Source organism: Sarcophilus harrisii, chromosome 1 (genome assembly GCF_902635505.1).
Source record: "Sarcophilus harrisii chromosome 1, mSarHar1.11, whole genome shotgun sequence".
Taxonomy (NCBI): Eukaryota; Metazoa; Chordata; class Mammalia; order Dasyuromorphia; family Dasyuridae; genus Sarcophilus; species Sarcophilus harrisii.
The window spans coordinates 427,533,731-427,546,089 of NC_045426.1; the positions used below are offsets into that span (position 1 = coordinate 427,533,731).

At 32.2% G+C, this 12,359-nt stretch overlaps 1 protein-coding gene across 5 annotated transcripts in view; it reads right to left on the reverse strand.

Annotated features, from left to right (window-relative positions):
- The window catches only part of RNF152 (ring finger protein 152), a 96,850-nt gene that overhangs the window by 55,402 nt on the left and 29,089 nt on the right, over window positions 1-12,359 (reverse strand). For 3 of the 5 annotated variants that reach the window (XM_023495938.2, XM_031946159.1, XM_031946160.1), the window contains exon 2: window positions 6,716-6,840. The exons of the other annotated variants lie outside the window; for them this stretch is intronic. The gene's annotated coding sequence lies outside the window, so the exon portion shown is untranslated. The remainder of the gene's footprint in view (window positions 1-6,715; window positions 6,841-12,359) is intronic. 5 annotated transcript variants of the gene reach the window in all.

The window sequence follows — 12,359 nt, forward strand, 5'->3', positions numbered from 1 at the left end:
TAATCATACCTTTCCTATAGTTGAACTTATCTTGCATCCATAGAATAAATCTAACTTGGTCATAGTAAACATATACACATATACATGAAACACACACATATATGTTACATACACATACACACCTATAGACTTATTGTTAAGATTTCACTTAAAAGTCTTACATCAATATGCAGTTATGATAATTGTTTATAAGTCTGGAGAAGAAAATATGAGCTTCAGTGACCCTACCAAAGTACCATTCATTTTTATATTAGTTAAATAAAACTCTTTACAGTCAAAACCAATTACTCCAACTTTTCTCTGGAGATCCTTCAAAAAGACTGTTATGTTGTAGGGAAGAGAAATTTTATTTGAGATATGCAAACATAGTTATTATATAAAATAAAAATTAGGGGTTCACTTAAGTAGTTTATTTCTATCTAATTTGCATTTCTCCTCAACTACTTGCTTGCTTGGGCCAATGAAACTAAGTTCATAGATAAAGATATTCAGTTTCAAAACTGCCCATTGGTAAATATATATATATACATATATACTTCAGTCTCTTGGCTCTCAGTTCCAGGATGCCTTCAATCCTACCCCATTTTCATCAAAATCCAAAATTCAAAGAGAATACAAAAAATTATTTTTACATCATAAGATTCTTAATTATTCTTTTGGGGTTTATTTATGAAATATGTAGTCTCAGAATATTCTAATTGCTATGATGGCAAAATGAAAGTATGTTATTAAAACAAGTACCAACCAAACCCAAAACTGGTACTTAAAGACCACATTTTGGTGTTCTACAATGCAAGCAACAGGTGGAAAATTTCCTCTTAACATGCTCTAATTAGATAATTTTCCCTGTAACCTACTGCTATGATTTTATTTTACAAAACAAACATTGTTGTTGTGTACTGAACACAAGAGGGCACAAAACTGGCAACTACTTTTTGAATGCTACACTATATTTTCCACAGATTTTTACTAGCAATGAAGAAATGTTTCTCCTTTTTTGATGGGATCACATCTTGAAACTCACCCCTTATGTGAAGGAAGTATATAAATATTTGTACTTAATTGTCCTGCCCAAATGATACGTATATACATGAAAGAAATTGTCCTAACAGAATTAGAAAACACCAAATACTTGAAAATTTTACTATTACAAAGCTTTAAAAATAACAGGAGTGAAATAAATATAATAGTTGCTAACTTTTATAAAACATTGTGAGGTTTGCAAGGTACTTTACAAATATTTCATTTTATCCTTGCAACTACCCTGGGTATAGGTACTATTATTATTATTATCCCCATTTTACAGATAAAAAAAACTAAGACTCAGATGTTAAAAGACTTGTGCTAGATTATACATTTATTAAGTCTCAAATAGGAAGTAAATTCAGGTCTTCCTCATTCCACTCTTAACACTCACTCTCCTATGTCTAGTCTAATCTAATCTAAATTTAATCTAGTCTAGTCCAATCTAAAAAATTGTTAAATTAAATTGGTCCAAAGACAGCATCAGTTCTGAATCTCTGTTACCTTGAAACTTCTAAATGAGCACAGAAGATATATAAGATACACTGCTTCAGTATGACCTGTATTGTTAGTAATAATTAAAATTCTCCTTACTGAGGTCCTACTACAAGTTTTTCTTCATCTTCAGAACTAATCCACTAGCAAGATGATGATACAGATTTACTCTTATCCTCATGAAACAATAAAGAAAGCACTGCCTTCAAAGACACAAGACTTGTCTCTTATTAGATGTGTTCCCTTAGAAAAGTCACCTAACTTATATGGGCTTAAATAGTAGTTAATTTATATAGTAGTTAATACATAACTTATAAGTTTCCTTACCTATAAAGTAAGAGACTTGTACTAAAACACTTCCAAAGTCCCTTTGAGTTCAAAACCCATAGATTCTAAGATCTATAATTCCTCTAGCTATAATTAAAGTTCTTTTCTTTTTTTCTATCCTTAGGGGAAATGAAATCTGTAGGTAATGCTCCTAATAATTTATCTTTCATTTGATTTGAAAACTTTCCGAAGAATCCATGGATAAGTAGTATTTAGGCTACTTTGTAGGTATGATGATAGGACAAAATTTATTATCCTATCTTTAAGAGATGGAAAAACTGAGGTAAAAAGTTAGCAAGAAATTTTCTAAGTCTACACAATAAGACTGGAAATAAATCCATACTTCCTAAATCCCAGTCCGGTGTGACTACTATACAGTACATGTTGTACCAGTATCTTGACCCTATGAACTATACTAGTTAGTAATGATTTCAGTCAATTGTAGAACTTACATTAACTTATCTAAATAATAGCTAATCTGGCACAAAGCTGTGCTTCTCTCCTGTGTGACAAAGGAGGGGCCCTGTTGGTTTATCCTAGGGTGCCAGTCACCTATATAGTGTATTTACTATTAAGAAACCAATACATACTCACTCGACCTTTTGAAATTGTCTCAGAGTACACAGTTGTTTAAATTCCCCCCTCAGTACTTGTAATAAAATCGACTGTTTCAAGTAAATCTGCGACTGCTTTTGAAGTTTCCCATTGGTACCATCTAGGAGTCTTGGTTTCAGGTTTAGTTGTTGACACCACTGAAATAAGCAGCAGAGCATGAAAGAATTGTTTTGGTTAAAATTCAAACTATAAATTGCTTCCGAGGTACTACAGAATTCTACTAACACAATATGTCTGAGAATTGTGTGGGATATGAATTTGAGATATGGAGAAAGGACAGAAGGAGACAGGAGATGAATATTCTTTATTCTACTATGCTGAGTTTTGATTCTAGTCTCAGGACAGGATGTATACAGGAGCTAACTATATAACTAGGTAGAAAGATATAGATAGTGATAGACTAGAGAGGAAGGAGAGGGGAGGGGAAAAGAGACAAAGAGAGACAGAGAAAGACAGAGAGGGACAGAGACAGAGACACAGACAGAGACCGAGAGAAATACAGAGAGACAGAGACAGAGAGAGAGAGAGAGAGAGAGAGAGCGCTGAATTTAGTTAGTTCTCAGATAATTTATCACTATAAAAGAAATCAGGCAACAGAGGAAAGTGCTATGAAGAACAAATATGGAGAACACTGGAGATATGACATTTGGCCTGCATCACAATTATACCTAAGTAATATAACTTTTGGATGTGTCTTACCTATTCTCTGAATATCACTAAGTAGCATCCTACCCACTGGGAGTATACCTACATTTACTCTTTCATTATCTCAATATTTATACGTAGATAGCAACAGGTATTTTCTCAATATAAAAGTAACTTTCCTAAACCATTTTCCTAATTATACACATGTATATATTCAATCTATATGTAGCAGTAGCTATTTTATACAGTAATAATTAAAGATGACACTCATTTATCTGTTTGATAACATTAAATTAAAATTTTCTCTCTCCGATTTCAACATCTACATTTTTAAAAATGAATTAACCAGTCCTAAATTGGGTGTTTTGATTATTGACTAGAATTCTGCTTTAAAAATCGAAAGAAAACTGCTCATAGAACAAAAGTTAATACTGAATTCTAAATAGTGACAAGGTAATTGCTATTTACAATATTAATTTCTGACTTAATGTGGTTAACACAAAAAGCAATAATATTTTCCCTATAAGACTTAATTTGATTCTCATATCTTTTATGAATATCCTAAATTAATAATCCTGAATAATTTCCTCCCCAAATCACTCTACTTCATTGCTGCTATTAACACATTAAATCACCATTACTACAAAGAGGATTACAATGGACCCAAAAAATGTCTATTTTCTCAATAAGAAAATTTAGGCCTAATTCCTAATACTTGTTTCTATGTCAAGTAAACAAGATCACTTTAAAAACTAGTGACAAATATCCCCATCACTCAAAAATTGTTCAAGCATAAAACATTGATCATTTTCTTTTGTTTACCCAGAACTTATGGCAATTTGATATAGTTGTTAATAAATTGACAATTGATTATCTCCTTTCTTATCCACACTTAGAGAGAATTATCTACAGGATCTAAAAGGCAAAAAATAAAGCAATCAAAATATACCACAGTATAGATCTCCTTTTAAAAATTGCTCAAAAAAATAACAAACTGAGAAAAAAGTAGACTAAGTACATAGTAGCTGGTGGATAAAGCCATTTTAGAACTGAAAAAGGTTACGGCCAATCCACAAAGCAAATAATCAAAAACTGAAAGCAAATATCTAAAGAATCACATAGTAAATGTTTGTTGAATTGGATAAGTTGGATTTCAACATGAAAAGTCTGAATCTGCAGAGTTCACATTAAATATGGCCTTATTATATTTAAATAGAGTTAATCACTACTTTTTACTATATTGTATGCCTGCACACCATTTCAAAGTGAAGCACCATAAAGTAGACCGTATTTCCCCAGTGTAACAATGTTATAAGTGGGGGTGCATTCGTGAGCACAGACTTCCTATTGATTAAGTTCATAAATATGAAAAACAATATATAACAAAAAAGCAAAGATATAATTCCTATTACTTTCTATAATTATTTAAAATAAAATTATATTTCAAGTCCATGTTATATACTCATTAGAAGATCCCAAAGTACTATAAATTATATTAACAGCTTATTTTTAAAACTTCAATGTACTATTAATTAATCCTAAGCAAACCTTTAATCATGCATTATTTTATTTTATATTTGCATTATATAATTGCATATTATAATTATGCAATTATTTTATTAACCTTCTTAGAAATTAAATAATCTTTCAGAGTATGATTTGGAACAATCAAATCTCCTCTAAATGTTATTTAGGTAAAAATTGATTTTTACCATTTTTTCTACTAATATATTTTCCTATAATATCCCATTGACTTTAGTGCCATCACCCTATATTACAGGCTCAATTCATATCTGTTGACGCTGATGAGCAGATAGTATGATTTCTACTGAGAAGCATTTTTCAAAGATTGACCAAAAATTTCTGCTTTTCACTCCTTTTGCCTTAGTTTATTCAGTTACAAAAAAGAACAGCTGTAGCTACCCAATATCAAATCATATAAAGTCAATCAGAAATAATAGTACCAATATTATTATAATTCATAATTACATCTTGGGATGCAAGATTCATACAGTTATTTCTTTTAGAAGAAAGTGAATGTCATTTTAAGTCTAGACACTGTTCTTATAACTGATAGATGGAAGTGAATGCAATAAATACGTATTTATTTGGACTCAAAATTTTTCTCACTACTTCAAGTTTCTTCTTCCCACTATCCCTTTCATACTATTTATATACCTCTCATGTAATTTAATATTCATTAAGACCTTGACAACTCAAAAGGAGCTCTCAGGTATTGTCTTCTAATCATCATAGATTCTATATGGGTATATATATGGGATAAGTACAAAATACATTCAATTCATCCTTGGATGAATTGAAAAGGAGGAAGATAGCATTTGGGGGTGGGTGAGATCAAGAGCTTGATCTATGACATAAGGGAAATGAAGAATTCTCAGTGGGGGGAGGGGGGTAAGGGGTAGAAAAAGAGCACATTCCAGGCATGAACAATGGCCAAAGCAAATGCATGGAGATGGAAGATGAAGGTGGAATGCCATATAGGAGGACTACAAACAAGAAGACCAATTTGAGTAGAGAAATGACTGTCAAAAAAAGAAAAACTGTCCAAAGAGACTAAAGAGACTGAAGAGACAGGATGAGGCCTTTAAAGGCCAACAAGAATTTATCCTAGAGAAAAAAAAGGAGTCATTGGAGTTTACTAAATTGGGAAACAATATGGTAAAATCTTGACTTAGGGAAAGTTACTACGGCACCTCTGTGGAGGATGAATTGGAGTAGAGAAGCCAAAGTAGAAAGTGCAATTCCAGCTAAATAACACACTCAAATTTAAACTATCAATTTTAAGAACAATATCTAGATTGAAGCAATAGGTATTATCCTCCTTCTAAGAAAATTTCTGAACCTCTATAAGAGAGAAGAAAAGATTCTAGCAAACATGGCACTTTCTGCTACTGAATGAAAGCCTACTCTTTAGTATTCAACCAAATAAGGACTAATAGGACCCATAGCTCTAATACTAGAAGACACCAAATCTCCCTATGGAAAGAATATTGGTTTTGCTTTGTTTTGTTGTGTTCTTTTGCTGAGGCAATTGAAGCTAAGTGACTTGCCCAGGGTCACACTATGGAAAGAGTTTTAAAAGGAATTGCTATTGTCACATTCCAACTAGATAGTTTGATCTTTCAAAAACAGTTGGAATGAGTCAGAATTATGTCCAAAATGAATTAAAACTCTGTAGGATAGCTATGATATTTTATAGAAAAGTATCTGGCTTCCCAGAAAATAGATATGTTAGACATGCCTGGAACAGGATACAGAAATTCAATGACTATAAATAATAATATGCAAATGCAAAATAAGGGAATAGTAATGATCAGTCTTCTAATAGCTCTAAGTTGTTTATGGTATCTACTCAGACCTCAGTAATCTGTAAGGTTTTGTAACATGGCTACTCTGAAGAGTTAAAAACTTCTTGTTTTAAGGTATGTACCCAAATACATTAGGTTTGTCTAGTGTACTAGGAGCCTGTTTTTTTTAAATATAGAAATGCACATCCTTGAACCTACTTTAGATAATAAATTAGAATGGGGCACTTCAGGGTCACTCAAAACACATGATTAGCCCCCCACACTCCCCATGTTTACTTTACCTTAAATTGAAGGAAAATGCAGTAAAACCTGGTTTAAATAATATTAGTTTAAGAATCAGGAACTTTGTCTGAGGTTTGGTCTCAGGGCCAAGTCATTAAATGTTTTTCTGAATCCACTTTGCCATCTGTAAAATAAGAATAATAGTATGCTGTAAGGATGGAATGAGAGATAATAAAAGTGAAAGGAAAACTGAGGTCCTTTACATTTGAAGATTTTTGAATGTTAATGCTATTCACTTGAGTCTGTAAATCTTCATACCACACATACTTGATTCTGGGCAGATCATTTAAGTAACTGTGTCTCAATTTTTTCAACTGTAAAATGGAGATTATAATATTACATACAATGTGAATATATCACATGTTGCGATATTTATATTACATATGTATATATGTGTTATATGTAATATAATCATACAATACCATGGTTGATATGAGAAACAAAAATGATTAATTTTTGTAAAGAGGTTAGTCTAAAGTCTGGAGCATAATCAGCACTTAACAAATGCTGTTTCCTTTCTTATCGCAAAATAAACACCCACAGATCATTAAGATCTGAACTCCTGCATCCTACAACTTTGGACAGATCCCTATTTTGGTACCACTGTTGTTAGTTCTGTGGGCAGGAGCAGCTGATATTCAAGAACTCTCCCCCCCCCCTTTTTTATTTGTATTATACCATACCTTCTCTTAAAGTACATGAAAATGAAGCAAAAAGCATTAAAGTTTAAGACTTATTTCTATTACCAACTACTTCCAACAAATGTTAATACAACATTTGAAAAGACTAAAATACAATAGTCTAATTTACATTGCTACTAGTATTATAATGCCTTTCAAAAGCAAAACTACCTGCTGTGTTACAAAATTGGAAAATGAAGTACATATAAAACTTGCTATTAAAACCTTTGAGAAAAACTTTTCTGTTCCTTCTCAAAAAAGGAATCTTTTGAAATACTTAAGCTTAAAGCATGGTGGGGAGAGGAAAAGAATAGAACAGATACAACCCAAATATTTAATGTCTAAATGCCAGTAAAAGTTTGCCAACCAAAAAAAATCTAGTAAAATGAAACATTTTAATACATCATGTCTTTTAATGTTTAAGGAAGACATACTATGTGGTATGGTAATCTTGCCTCTGACATAAAACCTAACTATATGATCAAGAGTCACTTAATGTGTTTCATCTTCTGTTTTCTCATCTGTAAAATGGGCATAAAAGAAACATCTACCTCGCGGGCTTGAAATAAGAGACTTTAAACCACCATATAAATGAGAGTGATCTTCATTTTGTTTCTGCATCAGCATTGTGAACCCTTAGCTATGCAAAAGTAAATTTTAAAAAGTCAATTATCTAATATATTCATTGGGTGAGAAAAAACAATTTCTTCATAACTAAAATAATGTCAATTTGTTTTGAAAGAAGAAATTGAATCAATTGGGGGACTAGTATAGCAGCGCCTAACTAATTCATACTAATTAGTGGGAGTTTTGCAGCTGATGGAACTGTGATTTAGCAAGTAAACAAACCTTATCAAAAGAAAATTAAAGCTCTTGCTTTCCCAAATGTATTTCCCTCATTTATCTTAATAAGTGTGATTTAATTTTGTTTATTGATGATCATTCTTCATATTATATTAAGTTTATTTAGTATAATTAATTAAATCTTAGTAATAGGAAAACCAACTGCAGACGTCAACTTTTTTTTTTCTTTAACCTCTTCTGGATCTGAATTGACCCTGATGGCTATAAATCCAAGAGGAGAGTCCTAGCCAAGATTTTGAATACAGACAGGGACTAATCTAATTTGCAATTTGCCCCAAAGTCAACTCTGTTGGTAATGGTACCAAGAACAATCAAATCAAGAAAGCCCAGAAGTCATAGGTCTTAGAACCTCAGCACTTAAGAAATAGTTCATCTGATTATACAAGTATAATCTCCAAAAAAGAAAAAAAAAGAATACTTTTACTCTCCAAAAAAGAGTCCTTAGAAATAAACTTATCAACAAATAAAACATCTGGGTTAATCCTAACAGAATTAGACTATTAGATCTAGAAAGAATCATGTCCCCTATTCCAACTCAATTTTATTAACAAGGAATTCTGAGTTCAATTCCCCCTCTCCAAATAAATTTAATATAAATAAATTGCACTTATTATTTGTTTGACCAGAAGAAATTCACAAGCTATATGACTCTCGGTTTCCTCATCAACAAGTTGGGGTAACTATAAGTGCAGGAGTTCATAAGATTATTATGAGGAGCAAATAAGATAAAGTAGAGTTTTAGAAAAACCCTAGGAATATAGGGAAGAGGAACTGAGCTACACTGGGCATAGAAAATTTCATGGAGATTTTCTGCACTTGAGGGGAAAAAAAATACACTCACAAAAATATATAATAAAGGAGATATTCCTAGGTATCAGAATTCATGTTTTACTTGACCAAAACTTCCATTTAAATAAGTAATATGAGCTGACAGTCAATGGAATTGATGTGATCTGAGATGGTATTAAGAGAAATCTAGAAACAGCTAGGTGGGGCAGTGGTTAGAGCACCAGCCCTGAAATCAAGAGGACCTGAGTTCAAATTCAGCCTCAGACACTTAATACTTCCTAGTATTAACACAGATCCTGGGCAAGTCACTTAACCCCAATTGCTTCAGCTTAAAAAAAAAAAATAGAAGAAGAATAGAAAGCTAGTGTCCTAAACAAGGCAGACAATATTAGGGCCACTGTATTCTGTGCTAATCTTAAAATCTCTCAAGAAATATTGAATATGAAGTATAGCTGATCAGTCAACTGATAAACAGTTTTTTTAAGTGCTGACTCTGTGCCAAGCACTGTGGTGCCTGGAGATACCCAAAATAAAATAAAATAAAAAGACAAAAGACAGTCCCACATTCAAGGAGGTTGTTGTTTATCATTCATTCTGAAAAGGAAATAATAGATATTGGAGGGACTGTGGTTAAAACAACAGCAACAACAATAAAGGCACACTGATGTACTTTTGGTGAACCTGAGAATGTGCCATTCTTGGAAAGCAACTGGGAATTATACATGAAAAGTTACCAACAGTGTGTGCCCTTTGATCTAGCGATACCATTGTTAGGCTTATACCCAAAATATATTATGAGGATGTCCAACAATTGAACAATGGCTGAATGAATGAGGTGTGGTATATAAATATAGAGTATGAATATGCTATAGAAAATGAGGAAATTGATGAAATCAAAACAATATGGAAAGACCTATGAATTGATGAAAAATGAAGTAAACAGAATCATGAAAATAATTTATATAATAATCACAATGCAAAAATAAATAACTTTAAAGTCTGTAATAACTGTAATTGATACAATGACATTGATGATGCCAGAAGACTAATATGAGATCTATGGCAGAGATGTAATAGAATTAGAGCATAGTATTTTAAAATGTGGTTCATAATACTTCTCCTCAAATCAGATTAAAATGTTATTTAAACATTCAACAAATAAATTAGAATGTGATTTTAAAAAATAATATTATATTTTAAAACTAAGTCAATATGTAGCCCCCAATGATCTTTGTGTATGGATTAGCATACTGTACTTCCATTTAAGTTGAATGAGACATTTGTTTTTATATGCATCTGCTAAAGGAATATACTTTTCTTGATTAATCATATTTGTTATAAGAAATGTTTCTCACCCCCCAATTCAGTGGGTGGAGAGAGGGTGATAAAATTGATTCCTGTTCAGAAAATGAAAGTAAAGGTATCACAGATACAAAATGTTGCATATACTTTCATTTGAAGTCATGGCATACTATTTAGCTGTTTTATTTTGTAATAAGGAACCTCTCACAAAGTAAGAATAATGTACATGTTTATAATATAAAAATAAAATACATCAACAAAACTTTTTAAATTAATATAAAAAATACAGAGGAACAAAATTATCCAGGAGAAAGTACAAGGTATAGAGAGACAGCTTTTAGTACAATTTGAGAATACAACTTATTTAATAGAATTTCATCCTTATGAAATAAGGTCATTTGCAAATCACATTACTTCTACTCAGGCCTTTCTCCTCAAACTTGACCCCTTACCCAACAAAATCATTTTGACCTTTTTACTGGATCTATGGGGGAAAGATATCTTTTGACCTTTTCTTATGAGGAACCAGTTGAACAAATTACTTCCTGGCCATTACCATGCATTGTCCCCATCTCTTTTAACCTTCTATCTAGCTCCCTTTTGAATACCATCTTCCATAACTTTGGAAAGAAAGAACAGTTTCAGTGAGTGATGAGAATTGAAAAGATATTGCAAAGGATAGTTTAAGGTATAAAAGAATATAGTTTGAAGAAAGGGGAATTGACAGTGAAAGCTGGGTTTGGTTCTGGGGCTTTGGGGAGTTTTGTTGTTTTTGTTGTTTTTAAAAATACGGGAGGATTTGGGCATGTTTGAAAGTGATAAGGAAAGAACCCAGTAGGTGAGACAAAGGAGAGATACCAATTTTGCAATCTACTGATGATGCCGAAATAGTTTTTTCCTCCATAATCATCATTGGTTAATGGAGGAATAAGCTTTCAGAGGATCAACATTTTAAAAGACACTTTTAATCCACAGTACTCAACTTGACTAAGGACAAAAAAGTTTGTTTCAAACACTGTCATATAATATAGTGATTTAATAATAGTATGGTAAACAGCTGTGACTGCACCATAACAACATCTGTCCCCTTTTCTAAATAAATTATGATATATTTAACATAAATTACCATAAGTACTTTTAAATTCTAAGTCATAAATGATTCACTTTGCATTATGTTCTGATATTACATAATATCCTTCACCAAAGTCCTTCTTTCAATGGCACCTCCTCATGGCATGGAGGTGACCCTGGAATCTCCAAGGTGATGCTAGCCAAGGGAGTACAAGCTCCAGGCAGGTCTTACCAAACTGGAAAAGCTTTGAGAACTGGGACTAGTGACAGATTGCATGGCTATCACTCAAGGACCAGACTTAATGGTTCTCCAGAAAGCAGGTCACAGCTAATTTTTTTTTAAATTTTGACTATGACAGCCAATTTAATTGAGTACTAAAGCATGAAGTGATAGAGATCAGATGAAATGTTAAAGAATTGTATATAGGGAAAGAATTACCAATTCATTTGGCATTTTCATGATTTTCAAAATTATTACCCAAAATTGTTTGTTTGCTATATGCTACCTTTACTGTCAAAAGTTGGAAGAGGAGAAGAAAATGTTAAATGTACCATTATACCTCTTTGTTTGTTTCTTGCTTTTTGGCTCTCATCTGTGATTTCATCAGTATAGGGAATATCCTACAGGTCTGAATTATACAGGTCTGAAACTCCTCTGCAGTTTACAATGTTCAAGTATCATTTGGGCACTAAATAATTAAGTAACTTGCCCTATGCCACACAACTATTGATAATGAGAAAGAAGCAAGACCTAAACCCAGATTTTTCCAAACCCCAAACAAAGAAGGATCTTTAATGACTGCATCATATTGCTTCTCATTATTCAATTCTACAGTATAGTATGTAAATGTCAAGAACTACAGAGATAAGTTTGATGCTACAGGGAGGAAAAAACTAACTATGCTTATCCTTTAAAATTAATACCCCACAGCCTTCC